The sequence below is a fragment of the Emydura macquarii genome, unplaced genomic scaffold (assembly GCF_026122565.2).
Source record: "Emydura macquarii macquarii isolate MOO-44397 ecotype Brisbane River unplaced genomic scaffold, CSIRO-AGI_Emac_v2 contig_295, whole genome shotgun sequence".
In the NCBI taxonomy this organism is placed as follows: domain Eukaryota; kingdom Metazoa; phylum Chordata; order Testudines; family Chelidae; genus Emydura; species Emydura macquarii.
The window spans coordinates 3,803,101-3,820,885 of record NW_027130432.1 but is presented as its reverse complement, the minus strand read 5'-3'; the positions used below and the strand labels follow the sequence as shown (position 1 = coordinate 3,820,885).

Genomic DNA, 17,785 nt, shown 5'->3' with positions numbered 1-17,785 from the left:
AGCTGCAAAAAAACCCTTCCTACGGCAGCTCGCTGTTTACCATCTTCCCCAACTTCAGTTGCTATTGCCACCCATACATCTTTCCAGAAGAACCGTCCCAAAAATACATTGGCAAATAGCTTAGGAAAGAGAGAAGCCAATTGTTATACTAGTTTTGTTCAGAGTGAAAGATATATGCTCCTTCTCTCTCTGGTGCTTAGTAACGGCACATCAATTCCACTGCACACTTTTGGGATTACTCAATTCTCCTCTGGACCAAACAAGAACAAGTCCTCAAAATATTAGTGTAACCTTACAAAGTAAAATACCATCAAACTGTGATAGTTCCACACATTTTAGGGTTTTACAGCTAAAGGAGAGACAAATATCAGGTGGTTCAGAGAGCTGATTCAGCATCCATGAATTTAGAGGCATAACAGAACCCTCTAAACATCATAGATCTGTAAGATTGGGACTGCATGTAAGGTGATGAGTCATCCCTCCTTGATTAAGCCACATGTGATGTGTCATTCCTGGGCGAGGTTCCAGCCAACCCACAAGCCAGGAGCTGGTCTGGTGACTTTCAGGGCAGGTATATAAACCTCACAGGTGACACAGTAGCTCAGTCTGCCTGACATCATCACGTCATAGGTGGGAATGCTCCCCTGTCAGAGTGGTGACAGACACCATAGGCTATAGCTGCTCCAGCCCTGTTTCTAGTCCTATCCTTGTCTTGTTTTGATCCTGTTCTTGATGCCTGATTCTGGCTCTGACCTCTGGCTCCAGTTCCCACCCCAACTGCCACTGCTCTTACCACTAGGTCCAACTGCCACAGCTCCTACCACTAGGCCTGACCATCCACATTTTCAGTTTCTCACACGGCTGCTCTCCCCAAAACAACTACATACATCCAGAAGTTAGGCTAAGAGGGGCTGCTCGGTGCATTAAAAGTCTTCCAAATCCTACACTATCCATCTCTTCTGTGTGTTCTGACTGCTGTGTCATTTTGATACCGCAACATGCATCAAATTGCAACTTCATAGCTACCATTAACACCTGTGTGGGCCAAACCCATAGGCATCAGAGCAAGGACTGTTTTCTTAATATGTTGTGTGTTTTACCTCAGTTTCTTTTTATCCTTTGAATAGTGTTATCCTTCAACCAGTGCTAACTACAAACAAGACCCCCTCCTCCACACACAAACACACAGGCAAGCAAAGAAACTTTAACACAGTATGTAAAAATAACCTCAGTGGGCTGACTCTGGACTCCAGCTGGGATCTACGATAGCTGGGATATCATACTGAAATGATTTTCACCACAGGATGAAAAATTAGTGAGTGGCATTTAACCAAAAGTACAGTAACTTGTGTCTTCACCAAAAACTAACATTTTCTCCTCAGTAAAAAACCCAAAACAGAATCTTTACGTAAAAAACAAAATTAGAAAAACACGTCTAAAATCCCAAAGTATGTACTCATTGAAGCCAATGGAAGCTTTGCCTGAGTAAAGACTTTGGGATTTGGACCAACAACAACAGTACTCTCAACTTGTAAAGTGCCATGTTACTGCTTTCCATGTTCAAAGTACTGTCCAAACATTAATTAAAAAGGAAGTGACATGTCCAGGTTTTTATTAAACTTGCTGGGCTATCTCGCCTGTCAGCATAATTTTACAGTTTATGCTCAATTTGAGAGTGTAAGTGACTTTTGCTGTAGTTTGCATGCTAAAAGCCTTGAGACAAGCCAAGGCATAAGAACTTCCAATCATGGGTATTTCTCCTTCATGCACGCTCGTCTCTACGGGCCTTCTCTCTGCAGCACACAATTCTCTTCCAAACTCAAACATGTTAACAACAATTAACATTCCTTAGATTTCTCCCCCTCATGTTTTATTTGTCAGAGATGCAATTAATGCATTTCTAACTGTACATCTCCAGCCCTCACATTTTGGAGGCTGCAGCTACCCTTCTCAGTGTCACCAACTGTTGTGATTGTATCATGCGTCTTGCAATATTTGGTGTTTTTCTTAAAGCCTCAGCTCCTGGAGTCCTGTGATTATGTCAGAGTGTCTCATCTTATATTAAAAAAATGAAGTTTAAAGCCTTCATGGCTGCAGAAAAAAGCTTGAAAAAAATGTGACCCCTTGAGGCACCCATACCAGAAGATAAATAAAAAGAACTCAACATTTCTCTTTTCTTGGAATCTCAGAGGCCCGATTCATGATTTTTTAGCACACGGGGTCGGTGATGCTGCAATGTCCATGTATTCCTTAATAAGCTGCGAATACATAAGAACTAGACATAAACCACTCTCAGAATATGCCTGTCCACTGCAAATGGAGCTCCTATTGTATGTACTGGAGCTGCATTACAAGGAGACAACTCATTCCTCCAAACATAGCAAACGTCATGAGCTGGGACACATTTGGAAATCCTCATCTTGGGGCGTAACTGCCATTCTCTGGGCACAGAAGGCTCTGAACATAGTGGAGTCAGTATGGTTTCACTGGGTGAGTGGGGTAGAGTGAGGGCAGCCCAGATGCCAAGACCCTGGAGTCTGTCTTCACCGCAGCGTTAGCTTGAGGTGTAACTCAAGTGTTCCCCTAACCCGTCTCCTGGCCATGCACAAAAATCTCTAGCTTGAGTTAGGTGGTTCTTTAAACTTGAACTAGAAGGCCTTCAATAGGAAAGGGCTGCGGCTTGACTAGTGATGCCATGGAGACTCAGTTACTCCGTGCACCTAATACAAACATTGTGCAGCTGTGACTGCACCAGGCTAATTCAAGAGGAGTTAACTCTAGTGTAGATAACGTGGGCTAATACTGCAGCAGAGACAAGCCCTTAGTTATCACAGCGATCAGCATGGTAGAAGAACAGAGATTGCTTAACAGAGATGGGTCTTCTAGTTCAGGCAGTATAGGCTCATGAGTTTTGTTCCAGAGATCCCAGGTTTCATCCCCTCTGCCTATGACTCACCAAGAGGCGTGGTGTTAGATATGCTCACAGATACAGTACAGGAGCCCTATGAATGTGCGGCTGACTGCCACACATCATGCAGAGCCATAGGCTGAAACCCAGCACTAGTGAGAAGTCAATCAAAATGAGCAAATTTGATGCTGTTTTTTAAAAAAAAAAAGTAGAAGACTAGTAGAACCCCCATTTCCACAGTCCAGTCAATGACGTATAGTGTAACATTCATATCTCATAACAGCTTTGTCTGGCTGTCATCCTTATCAAGACCTCAAAGTGCTTCCATACAGGACGTTCACCGGAGCAGCACACAATAATGTTTTCTTCTGTCTCCCGGGCCTCTGGCTTGGCCACTGCTTGTTCCATCATCACAGCATAGAATGCCTAGTCAAAACAGTATTATCTCTTGGGATCACAAGTCATCTCCTCTCTCCATAAAGTGTGTAAGGAGGTGGGGGAGAGGGGTCAGAGTACAGAAAATTCATCACAGGGCCAAAAAATGCCAGGAGGTGAGTGAGTGACATGCATTGAAGTTTTAAGACTCTCAGTAATAGAACTGAAAGTTTCTTTGGTTTTGTGGCAAAGGTTGCGATTTATAGCAATATTTACACAGAACCCTTTACAGTGTTTACATCATCTTTACTATTTTCCAAGAAAATCAGACCCTTTTTGGGGGGAACAGCTGAATGGAGATTACACGCAAAGCAGCAGTCACAAATGACCACTGCACTGCTATTAAAGGGACACATTCGCCTCAGTAATCACATCTGTCAGGAAAAGTTTTACCCACCATTGGAACAACAAACACCTGAAGGAGATTAAAGACGAAAGACAACCCCAGTTTTTCCTAGCTGTTAACGTTGTTCATTTGACTCTACACAGAATCATTTTCACCATTTCCCCTCTTTTAAGTTGGTTGATCTGTTTCATGTGTGCCTGTGTGAAGGATGCACAAAAATAAGAGGTGAGAAAAACATTTTTTTCCCAAAAAAGTAGGAAAATATGAGTTTTAAAGACATAAACATGTTAAGGGAATTGAAGAACAAATACCCCCAAACTACTTTTATTTAAAATTTGAAAACAAACTAGTACAAACAGCTCCCACAATCACTGCTGCTCCCCTTCCCCGATCTCTATTCAGTTATTTCATTTTTAATTTACTAGATTCCAGGTTGTTCTTTAACGTCTCATACCCAAGTGGATTAAAGAGGACAGGAGAAATGCCATGTCCCACAGCAGATGTAGCTCCCACTTCACATTAGAAGGGTCTACAGAAGGCAGTACAGAATACTAAAACGGCATGAATTCATGAACCTCTAGCAAAAAAGCAAGAACAGTATTCAGTTCGTTGCCGTGGCAAGGTATATGGGCTCGATTCTGATCTCAGCTACACAAGTTTCATGCTGCTGCTAAGCCACTGGTATTTTACATCAGTGTCACTGAGAGCAGCATCAGGAACCCTTTTTGTGGGCCTGTTCTAACCCCAGTTCAGGTGGTAGTTAGCTAGAGTATCAACACTTCTGATATCAAAGTAGCTATGTTTAACTTCAGTTCAAAACTCTTAATATTGTGCTTGTGAAGAAATGTAAAGAACCCCGCCCTAGAGAAAGATGAAAGGAGCCAATCTCCCTTTAAATTACCAAGCAAGCCAGGGCCTTGACTCCCTTTTCAATGGGAAGTCAAAACGTCTGACTTCAATCAGTTTGTATAAACCAGCTTTTGTTTTTCCTTTTACCCAAATGACTCCACTCTTAAGGATTTATTGTAACTGGATTGCTTTTCTACCCAGCAGGGAGCTGTAGCACTCGCAAAGCTGTTCCACACAGTAGGTTTTCCGCTGATTGAATTTCTAGACTTGCAGCTCTTCGGAAATGTTTGCTCTTGTACAAGCTGTCAGAGGGAAATTGTGTGCAGTCAATTTTGTCTCAGCTAATGCTGAGCAGGGTTCCATATGCAGCTGGCAATATGGCATTGAAAAAAGGGGGATCAATCAAATTGTTAAGGAAAAAAAGTCAGCCACAAAACAAAAAAACAAACAGGGCTGGGGAGGGGAAGTGGATGAGAAGGAAATCATTTTCTTCTACATGCATACAGGAAAGAAGCAACAAAACCTAACATGAAAAAAAAGCTTTTTAACACTATCAAAAGTTAGGGCTGAACGAACAAACAAACATTCTCTGGACTACGGTTGCTGCTTCCATTTAAAGAGAGGGCACATTTAAATGCTCTTGGCAGAGCTGGGATTTTTTTTTTTAATTTTGATGGATAATATCCATGTTTATTTTTAAACCTCTAAAAATCATTTACATTTTCAAAGTTATGCAAAATTATTGGTTTTAAACCTTTATATTTTTATTTAAGTTTTCACAATTGCAGGAAATTATGGGAGTCAGACAATTATTTAACGACTGTCAGTGTTGAGATTCAAAAAGTCAACACTTTATAAACTGTTAAAACACAAATTGTCAACATCACATAGGGTGACCAGATTCCCGATTTTATAGGGACAGTCCCAATATTTGGGGCTTTTGTCTTATATAGGCACCTATTACCCCCAACCTCCATCCTGATTTTTCACACTTGCTATCTGGTCACGCTAACATAACATGTCAAAATATACAAAGCAAATATCCTTAAATCAACCAGTCTGTTTTTACGATTAATTGGATAGTCCATTTTTAACAAGCTTAATTCAAAAGAATAAATCACTGGATTTGGACTATAAATGCTCAAGCGGCATTTTTCTTACTTTGATTCTCTGGAAATTTTGATGATCATGGATGGAAATATTTTGTCATCCATTTGTGCGTGTGCAGTGAAATTGATGTTTACCGATAAAAATCAAATCCTTCCCAGCCTATGCATAACACAAGTGGAATACAGCATCATTATCAAGGACAAACCAATGCGCAAATACCTCACTTTTTTGGACAGTTCACATAACAGCTACAGCCAGGATCTTGTAACTGTTCATAGCATGGTCTCCTTAACTGGTTTCAGTTTGTGTCCCTAGGCCAGGATATTTGCATAGTGACTATTCAGGCAGGTCCACGCCTATTATGCTACCTAGTTTTGGTTGTATGAATGCATTCTGGGAAAATTTGGGTAGCTATCCCAGAATGCCTCAGCTGCTGTCCTCATCAGAGAGCCTTGTGGAACACTACACAAGAGGCACTTCCTCCTACCATACAAGTTTTGTGGATTTCCTACACAATCCCCACAATCCTCTGCATTCTCAGGCTACATCTACATTCGATCTGGGAGGTCTGATCCCCTGCTCGTGTAGACATGCTCAAGTTAGCGCACTAACAATAGCCGTGTAAGTAGGGTAGCATGGACAGTTGCTTGGGCAAGCCACCCACGTATGTACCCAGGGGGTTGGGGCGGCCATGCACTCAGGCAGCCAGCTTGAGCCACTAACCCAGCAACGCTGTTATTTTTAGGATGCTAGCTTGAGCACAGCTCCCGTAAATATGTCTCTGAGAGCTGGGAATCACACCTCCCAGCTCACAGGCAGACATGCTGACAGTGCACTGTGACCTCTCCTCAGCCACTGATACCTGCCTGGCAGTTCAAACCGCTACCTCTGCTCCAGGTGACAGCTGTTTAACAGTCTAGTGCATGAAACGGAGGAGAAATACATACAGAGCAATCTGAGGTACTACATGAGAAAGAGAAAGCAGCACATGAAGAGGTATGTATTAAGGATCTCTTAAAGACCCTGCATCTACTAACTTTTTTTGTGTATGTGAGACTTTTCTGTGTTCCTGTAACCAGGCTAAAGTGTAGGACCACCAAGGGTTTTAACTGATTTAGAAAGATATGATTAAGTTCGGAGTACTCCACAATTTTTAACTGTTCAGTAATCTGGTCAGGGGACAATCGTGTTGTAAAACCAGGTCCCCTGGCTCTGGTATAGTGAAGATAGGACTCCTCAACGGATTTGGATTTGATCACTCCCATGTTAGAAAATTATGGTCAAATGATTTTTCTACTCAGAGAATATTGCAACTGATAGGCTTTTATTGTGTATCGTGAAAGAATGGCCTAAGAGTTACACAAATCTACCCTGAACTGCAGCTTTTATTTTTCAATGGGTAGGTCTGAGAAGTATCCTTGAAAATAAAGGTCCTGACCCTCCTTTCCAGTGACGTGGCCAAAATCCCACTGATTTCACTGGTGCTAGATCAGGCCTCAAAATCCCACTGCCTGACATTTTTAGATGCAATTAGAAGGGTGGCATTTACCATAAAGCAAAGAATAATACAAGCAGGGAGGGTTTGCTGCCATTTCCCTTAACCTCTGTAATTTTCCCTCCCCCATTTTCTTCCCTCACTATTCCCCTTCCAGTTCCCACCACATTTCACTTGTTATGTGGCTTAGCAAGTCTCCTGCTCTGTTCTGACATACTTCCCCAAGTCAGCACGTTGCCTTCTTTCTCTTTCTCGTCTGAAACAGTCATCTGTGTTTCTAATCAGTACAGCAGCCATGGTAAGGTCAGGTGATGAAAGGGAAAAGTCTTGGCTCCAAAGACTACTGGAAGGGCCACTTGACTGATCAAAGGCACAAGGCACTGCTGTTTGCACTGTATTAGTTTAATGAACCCCATTAAGTGCTCAACAGATTGGATAAATAGTCATCTGCCCACTCCACAACATTTGCTGAAAGTCAAGGAGTTTCCTCCATCTTCTGTTTATCTTTTGGATGCTTCTATTTCTTCTTTTGGCCAAAAAGTAGAACATTTAAATAAAAAGAACAAAAATAAATAAATAAATTTAAAAAGAGAGAGAGACAAAGAGAGTGAGAAAATGACTGATAAAATAAGAAATGCCAGGCTATGAATGATCTAAAGCTTTGATCAGTCTTTACAACTGATTCTATTAAGATTTACTCCAGCTGTCCCAGTCATTAACATGTTGTCACTATTCCAGTCCAGGAAACTAATGCTAGAGCTATAAGAATGCATAGCGGCTAAATAAAGTGTTGCCTCCGAGCGAGATAAGTCATTCACAATTCACCACAGCTAAAAGATATTGCTTTCCAGTTAAAGGGACATTGTCAACTAGATGTAGTTTTGTTTAGAGGGAGATGAATAAAATACCCATTAGAAATAGAAAATAAGATTAAATATTTCAAGCGTGCGACCATCTGCAGGGTATGGCAAAAATAGAACAAAGGGTTAGTCTATATTTCCACAGCCCGAAGAAGGCCTCAGAGCTGAAATAACCGCTCTAATCTCATTATCTATTTCAAGCATGTATTTTATTATGTTTTTCAGTGTACACACACAGGACCCAATCCAGTTTTTCTTGCTTAAGCATATATTCAATAAGACTGCATGGGTTAGTAAGGTAAGCTAGAGCTGGCTCTTATATAGCACCCAATCTTATTTCCAACCAAGTGTCTTATTCTATTGTAGAAAGTTTATACCCTGAACCAGCTTTTAGGACTCAGGAAACAAAAGGTCAACTCGGGTCATCTAAGTTGCACGACAATCCAAAATTGGCGGGGGATCTGCTGCTTTGTGTAATGAGCAGTCCCCTCCACAGCAAACACCACTATGTTCTCTATTTGCCTGCTCTGAACAAAAACCCACAAGGCCACCTTCCTCCTTCTGCCCACATCAGGGTAAAGAAAGGGGAAGTCCCATTGTATCTGCCACAGGGAGAGAGTGGGAAGAAGAAGATGAGGAGCAAGGAGATACTGAGAAGATTTGGGAAAAGAAGGACAGAAGTTGCCCCAAACCCTAAATCTGCCCCCTGATTACAGTATACTGTTTAAAGAGTAGTAACACTTTTCCACCAGTGGTTATTAGCCAGTCAATGGATGTTGCACCAAGAAATAAATAACTCCGTGTGTCAAGGAGTTTGCATGTGAGTCATGCCATGTTATTTGAGCTGTCGAATTATACAGAATATAGATAGTGGACTTGATCCTACTCTACTGAAGTAAATGAAAGTTTGGCAACCAATTTCAACAGGAGTAGTACTGGGTCCATATTTCCTTTACATAGCATACACTGTATGCAGAGCATCTGCCCCTCCATGTCCTCACTTTAGACTACAAAGTATTTCCATCCATACAAATCTGCTGTTGACCTCCCCCTTTTTTTAATTTTTAACAATTATGTTCTATTTATAACTGGAAATTGTTTATCCTACCCTTTTCTGAAGGGGAAAGGCAGCTTCATGTAGGCTCAAGGAGTTGACAAATATGGAAAGAGGTAGAGAGAAAGCTGGGAGAGAGCTAAGGGTCTCTGTACAAAAGGAAGACAGGATAGGATAACGGAGATAAGTTATAGATAATTTAATTTAACTAAACTAACAGAAGGTAGAAAACAGGTAAAGGACAAATAAAGGACCCGATCCTGCAAATATTTACACACGTGCTAAAACGTACTCACTAGCAGTTCCACTGACACCAATGGGATTTCTCCTGTGAGCATAAGTAAGCATGTACTACGTGTTTACAGTATCAGGAGCCAAAACAACTGAATTCTTAAAAGCAATGAAAACAAAACAGATAACATGTGTAAGTGAAACGTATCATAGTAAGTACAGTATCATCTATAATTAAACTGAAAAGTAAAATGTAGCAGAAATAAATTGAAGAGAAAAACCGCTTTAATAACTAAGCCAAGTAACAAGCTTCAATAGCTAGCACAGAAAATCCACTGGGATATCTGAGTCTAAATAATAAACAGAGGGCAACAGGAAAGGGTTGATGGAGTTTGTGCTGAATTCCCTCGGACATTTCTTTGTCTCCATGTTGTTTATTTAAGGCCAGATCCTGCAACCAGTTAGGGCCTGATGCAAAGCCTACTGACGTCAATCTGAGTCTTTCCATAAATGTCATTGGGTTTAGACCTGGCCCTTGAGCACATACAGAAATTTGGAGCTCGGTGCGACTATCATGTGAGTAAACTTACACATGTGCTTAACTGTTTGCAAGATCGGGCTCTTTGGGCCCTAGTCTTACTATACAGTTTTTAAACCCCTACCAAAAATGTAGATACTATCTAACGAATCAATCATTCTGAAAGTGAGGGAGCAAACATGGTATGTTGAGAAATCACATTTGATGCAGGCTGGTGTTATTGAGAAATAGTGAATTGTGGAAAAATATAACCACTTAACTAACTGGAAAGAGATGGCCCTCTGACACTTCAGTGAAAGACAAAAAAAGACATTCCCCTAGTGAGAGAAATTCTTTTAACTGGCAAATAAACTTGTCAGACCACACTATATGCAAAGCAAGGCCATGCATTATTACTTAGTATCTATGCCAGGTCAGAGGAGGTTTCAAAGTGTTAGAGAATGAAAGAGGAAATTGGATAAAATAAACTACAGTTCTAAAGATGGGGTGGGAGGTTCAATGAACATGGTCCACCACCGGCTGGTACTGGGGGGACAGAGATTAATTCTCTTTCCAAGATAGCAAACCTATCTAGATGCAAAGGCAAGGATGATTACATGATTAGCTGGCAATGCAGGTTCCTCACCTGGCCACATCTAAGTAACAAGGGGGTATAACTGACAGAGAACTGCACAGGAAGATGGAACAGGTTGCAGGGAGAGGAAGTCAGGCTGACTTGCTCATGGATGGTAACCTTGAGAGATGGGCAGCAAACACAGGCTCTCTAAAAGAGGGAAGACTTTTATTCTCTGACCTCCCTATTACTTAAAAAGATTTTGGCTCCCTTAAATAAGCCTGGGAGCAGGATTACATGTTGGTGCATTTGGGTATCTTTGTTGTCATTGGATCTTCTCTCAATTTTCTAATTAACTTGGTTTCATTTTATGACCGTTCTGGGCACTTCTGTGTCTCATCACTCTTCAAGACCCCTGGCAAGAAGCAGAAGGGGACAAATGCTACCTAACCCAGGGCACCTGCTCAGAGGCAATAACCCAAGCATGGGTGTTACACAGAGACTGACCAAAGTCAGTAAAGGTGCACCAGGACAACCTGGCAAGCATGAGTAATGATAGGAATAAGGACCCTGAAGTTCTGGAAAACACTGTGAATGCTGAAGAAGCCTCTCATGCTGATTTTTGAGCTTCCCATAATTGGAGCCAAAACCTATAGTCTCTAGGCAGATTCCCCACTGATTGAGGCCACTCATCCAAATTCTGCTCTCTATTAAACCCATGTACTCCTTTCCAAACAAAGTGATTGCACAAGTTTAATTGTAGGTGGAATTTGACCCATGGAGTTCCAAAGCACCACGTCTGCCCTCCATGTTTCCAGGCTCAGTTCAAGAGTAGCCTAATCTCTAATCAAAAACCAAAGTGAATCTCCTTGGGAGGAGTTCATTCTACTGGTGTATTCGCAACGAATGTCCAGGCAAGAAATCTCACCAGCCCCCAAGCCCATGAGATGATGTCCCCAAGCCCATGAGATGATGTCCCTGATATTTTCAGACTGTGTGCTCAGAGCTTTGTGGTAAGAAACACCGTGCCTCTGCCAGGTCAACTTTACATATAGGTGTGTGGGGATATATATATATATATATATATATATATATATATATATAAAATCTGGTTTCCAAAAGAGATGCTCTCACATCTCAAACTAGTGTGACGACAATCAGCTTGCTCATCACTTCAGACTGAACTCAGGACTTCCAGGGCTAAGGCATGAGACCTCTACATCTTAAACTCAAGGATTAAGTCCCCTAGCCGCTACCTCTCACAGACTCATATGCTCAATGGATCATGCACAGGAGGGGGAGTGTAATACGCTAAGAAAAATGGATTACACTTTTTGGCACATTTGAATCAATATGCGGTGGAGCCTCTTAAATATCAGATATAGGTCCAGTGGGGAATGACTAAACGTCACGGTGATGTCTCTGGCATCAGGACCATGGACACGACCTGCCTTAGATCATAAGAAAATGACTTTGATGGTTCCATCACACATGTTACACTCTGGTAGCCTCTGCTCCGATGGACAGGGATGTTGCATGTAGGCCTGCGGTATATGGATATCCTGGGAAGCATGAACACTGCTGACTTTCACTGGACCTGTCTCCAACTAGTTTTATTTCCAGTCCACTCAGCTTTCATGACAGCCACAGAACTGTACATCCAATAATTATTAAAACAAAAAGAATTAATGGAATTTCTACTAGTAGCTTTATTTTGCGAGTCTTTTACACAATGTCTACACAGCAAATCTCATGGCTGCTTCCCTTGCTATGGGTTGCGTACTACTTTGCATCCTGGCTGAATCCTCACTGTGCCCAGTAAAGCTCTATTTATTTTATCTTGGGCTCTTTCCATCAGCCTGTTTTGATGGGCAGAGCTCCTTCTCCTCTGCTTTGGTGTCTTTTCCATTTCAGAGTAACAAACTTAAAAGATTTTAAAATAAATAAATAAATGTAACAGGAAACTCTCATGGCTTCAAGATCTCACTTTCTGGAGAGAATTTAGGACAAGAGACAATACTAACAAATACAATTTGTACAAGACTTTAAAGCCTACATACTCAAGCCAATGATCACACACATACATAAATTCATGCTGTGAATTCTTTTATGAGCTTGCTGGAGGTAACATAAGAAAGCTTGTATTAAGACCTCTAACTCTTTTTTCTTCCAGATTAATATTATCATTTTATTTACTTTTCTTCTGTCCCTGCATATACAGCCTTGGCTTTTCACCTCAACAATGTGTATACTGCTGTGTTCAAAGAAGAGAGTAGCAAACTGTGGATTTTAAGGCTGGTATCACAAATATATCCAAAAAGAGTCAACATGGAGCAAAGAGTTATGCTATCATCATGGTGTACTGGACTGCATTTTTGGTACCCAAGACAATACAGTAGCTTTCAGGTCAGAAATCTCACTCTGGATATATTAAATTGTGCTGATAGAAAATGGTGTTCCTTCAGAATAGATGCTATTCAACAGGCAATTGGAAATGCTAATTGGGCACTTAGCTACATGCATTGTGTGTGTGTATTGATACCGTTTGCTTGCTCAAGTGTTGCATGAGCACAGAAAAGGCCAACCGAAAACACAGCACCAATGCCTCAGTCTGAAAGCCAATTAAATAATCAAAAGAAAACAAAAAATGAAAAACAAAGAAACCCCAAACTGGCTTGCCTGTTTTAAAATTTATAAAACTGTAAACACGGCCAGAGGTTTACTGGCTTAAAATGTGTTTTGTGGTTATATAAACCAAATCAAAGGTTTGATTTAAGAAATGGAATTTGCCAGGGAAGTACTCACTTTCCCTACTTTGAAGAACGTTTTGGATGGATGCACGCATGCACACACAATGTTAAAATCACCCAGAATGTTTAATTTTGAGCAATGAGTTTTGCGCTTGTGCAGCAACTACTCTGTACTCATGCGGGCCCTGAGTCAGCAAAGGGCTTGCCTAACTTTCAGTGTTCGAGCAGTCTCATAGACTTCTCATAGCTTCAACACATGCTTAATTGCTTCGCTGAACTGGGGCCACAATCAGTTTTAAACAGAATGCCCTTAATGAGGATTTACACATCAAACTGAAAAGTCTCCAGAAAAGCCACCCTGGTCTGTAGCCTTCTAGTCATTCACCTTCCTAACTAGCATATTTTTATTTAATTTTACCACACACCAAGAAGGAATTCACAAAGAGTTATTTTTAACATAATATTATGAATCTAGCTAAATCTGGAAATAGCATAGTGAAGCCTGGCATTGGCATCTCAACCCACTCCTAACTTGCTGTGCCTATATACCACAGACAGCTGTATATAATCCCTTGGTGTAGAAAAACCTCTTTTGTACTCAGCCTTAACTCTGAATGTGCTGACTTGTTTTTAAAAACTATCAGATCATCATCGCTATTTAGGCCAAGTTCTTCTCTGTTACACTGGGTTTCAGTGAGGTTATTCTGAATTTGCACTGGTACAACAGAGTTGAATTAGAGATTAAAGATTAAGATGAAGATTTGCCTTTAAGATTAAATAGTATAAAACATATCTTTTGGTTGCTAATCATCAGTATTAGCATCAGCTAAGATGGAAGAGGTCATCAGTATTTCCTTTCCACCTTGGAAGTAAGGTGTGGGCTAAAATAATGGATGAAAGGAAAAGATTTACCACAGAAATACCATACAGTTCTCTCATCCCCAATTAGAGTGAACATAAACATTCTGTACTACAAGCATCTTGGTTTTGTTTTAAAATGGGATTACTTTATTAAAATTAGGAGGACCGCTTGGTTCTGGGCCTAGTCTACCAGTATAGTTAGAGTGGAATAATTATTCCACTATTACTATGTTGGTAGAACTCCACCATGTGGACAGTCTAGTCTGGAATAAAAGTTATTGGTTGAGTTATATGAGCATAGCTATAGTGGAATATTCTACTATAGCTATGCTGGTCAATTTCCCTGTGTAGACTAGCCCCTAGGTGTTTTGCTCCTGAACCAAGTAGTCCTTCTAATTTGACTACACAAAGTTTTGTCTGAGCAGGACTGCAGGAACAGGCCTGTGGTAATTACCCTGAAGTTACTTCTGCCACAGCTGTAGATGCGAAGGGCTCATCTACAATAGAAAGTTGCACTCATTTTACGCTATAGGTGTGATTTTAAACTCATTTAGTTAAACCAGTGCTGATTTAGTTAAAAAGCTGTGGGGACATTTACTTGAGTTTACTTGAGTTTAAACCAGGCTTATTTTAGTTTATTTTATGTCAATTACAAATCATAGAATCATAGAAGATTAGAGTTGGAAGGGACCTCAGGAGGTCACCTAGTCCACCCCCCCGCTCAAAGCAGAACTAACCTCAGCTAAATCATCCCAGCCAGCGCTTTGTCAAGCCGTAACTTAAAAACCTCTAAAGATGGAGATTTCACCACTTCCCTAGGTAACACATTCCAGTGCTTCACCACCCTCCTAGTGAAAAACTTTTTCTTAATATCCAACCTAGACCTCACCCACTGCAACTTGAGACCATTGCTTCTTGTTCTGTCATCTACTACCACTGAGAACAGCCTAGCTCCATCCTCCCTGGAACCCCCTTTCAGCTAGTTAAAAGTTATCAAATCCCCTTTCATTCTTCACTTTTGCAGACTAAACAAGCCTACTTCCCTCAGCCTCTCCTCATAAGTCTTGTGCACCAGCCCCCTAATCATTTTTGTTGCCCTCTGCTGGACTCTCCAACTTGTCCACATCCTTTTTGTAGTGGGGGCCCAAAACTGGACACAATAATCCAAATGTGGCCTCACCAGTGCCAAATAGAGGGGAATAATCACTTCCCTCGATCTGTTGGCAATTCTCCTACTAATGCAGCCCAATATGCTATTAGCCTTCTTGGCAATCAGGGCACACTGCTGACTCATATCCAGCTTCTTATCCATTGTAATCCCCACATCCTTTTCTGCAGAACTGCTGCCTAGCCAGTCGGTCCCCAGTCTGTAGCTGTGCATGGGATTCTTCCATCCTTAAATCATTTTAAGCTAAAATAAAATAAGCTAGTCTTAAACCAAACCAACAATGTCCACACAAAGGTTTGCATTGGTTTAAAAACTGGTTTAAATTAAACCAGTGCAACTGCCTCATGGTAGCAGCTTAAGATAATCAGGTGTCATCACGCCAGGATTCAAGTAAACACAACACCAGCCAGAGACAAATGTAAGGCTTTGCTTCCTACCATCCCATACACATACATTATCAAAAAGTGAGGGAGGCACAACCAGAATTTCTGCAGCAGGGGTTCAGGGAGAATAAGAGAAAATATGATCACAAGTCAGTTTACTGTGAGATGAAAGACTGCGGCGGAGAGGGCTCCCTCCTAGACAGAGGAGGCTGAGTCTATTTCAGCACCAAAGAAACAATCCCCCTCAATGTTCCTCCAGTGTGTTGTCAAAACTGACCTGTGTGAAATTTAAGAAGAGAATGGATATAAATCAAGGAAAAAAGTAATAAAAAGCTCCCGGCAGACTTGATGACATGTTGATAATGTTCTCGTCCCAGAGTCAGGGTGACACCAGCCCCAAGATGATCTATAGAACTAAGCCCACATACCAACGATTTACTGGTCTAATGACAGTTTTCATTGATCAGAGGCCAACAATTACTGGATCCCATCCCGTTGCCTATTTCAGTATCAGGCTCTGGCTCACAATCAAAACACTAGCCCTGCTTCTCTACAGTTCATGTGCCAACTTTGCACTGGATGCTCAAGCCAAGCAAGAATGATATGCAAATCTGGCAGGTGTTTGGGGCATACCAGTGCTGCTCACAAGCCTAGACATAAAAAAGAAAACAACAGAAAGGCTAGGGGAGTCCCGATCTGCTGTAGAGAAGCTGCAGGCTCTGCATAGTACACAGTAAACAGGTCCCAGAAACAGGAGACATGTCTCTTAGGCAGCAACAGAAAAGCCCAATTATTTTCTCTCAGTAAAAATAAGCACATCCTTTATATCCCCTCCAGATTGTCTGAAAACATCTCTTGCCATTGGAGCTTACATCAAAAGGGATAAGAACATACAAATAAACAAACAAACTGGTACTACCAATCACATAAGGATTTGGAGTTTTTTTAAGTGTAGGCAGCCAATAAAGAAAAGATTCCTTTCCATTCGTATGGAAAATAGATCTGTCAAATTTCATTGATATCTGCAACGGTACATTCAAACAGCCATAATTAAACAGTTGGAACAAGATGAATTTGAATCATCATGTGTAAAGGTTCTGGCAAATAAATATTTTTGCCAGCATATTACAGAATTTTAAACATAGCCAAGTGTGCGCAATATGCTGTCATCTATTGGTATATAACTGTCTATACCATGCTCAGTATTCTGATAGCTGAGAATCTCCGAGAACTTCCATCTACCAGTGTTACGACCCAAGCAGGTGTGGGACAGAGCTAGAAAAATAAATCCCAGTGCCTAACTTTAAGCACATGACTGTCACATATTTAAACATTAGGTACACTGCTGAATCAGGGTGTATATGACGAGTGGTACTGTGTTATCCTATAAAACCCAACTTTCCTAAACCTCTGACATGAATAAAAAACTTGCTCTCTTTTTTTCCCAATCCTTCTCTAAATATTAATTTAGCCAAAGTTCACAACAGAAACAAAAGCCACGCAAAAATTCTAAAAGGGGAAATAATGCCACCAGGAGCACTCAATGAAAAAGATCCATTTTCCATGAAAAGTTGTCATTTTGGTAGTGACTTTCTGTTATGTAGTGTAGCTTCGCCGTTTAATAACTACTTATTGGCAAAGTACAGGAACAGTTTTGATGGATCACATGTCTTTTAAAAATAAAAGGACACTGTAATATTGAAATTAATCAATTTGGAAGAATTATTAATATTTTCAGGTACAACCCAACTCCCCAATCCCATAACAACTGATATAGAAGGAAAATATATTTCCTCCCCTAACCACACTGTCTTTTTGTTTCTTAAACAGTGTTTCATCCCATCCCACCAAACAAAAGAAGAAGGTGCTTGACTGTACCAAGAAACTGGTGAGATTAACACTACACAAAGTGCTGACAAGAACACAGACTGGAGAGACAAGATGTTTGACTTCTCTCTGTTTCTGTGACAGTAAAATTGTGTGGGTTACTTGTAACAACAGGAAGAAAAACATTTCAGACAGAAGTAAGTATTGTTAAATTGATAGCATCGACCTCTATGCAAATCTTGTGCTCCTGAAAGGCGACAGATTAAAAGCTAGGAGACTGATGCCCTCATTCTATACATAGTTGACAATGATGGTTCAAGCTTTTCCTTGCTATCCCTACCTCACACCTGAATCGGAGGGATCACTCTACATAGTAATTCAGCCTCCAGGTCTATTCACATTACTGTGACTGCCAAC

General features: G+C 40.9%; 1 protein-coding gene across 2 annotated transcripts in view; it reads right to left on the bottom strand.

The window, feature by feature from the left end:
* NKD1 (NKD inhibitor of WNT signaling pathway 1) overlaps positions 1 to 17,785 on the bottom strand; it is a 151,352-nt gene that overhangs the window by 74,636 nt on the left and 58,931 nt on the right. The gene's annotated exons all lie outside the window — the stretch shown is intronic.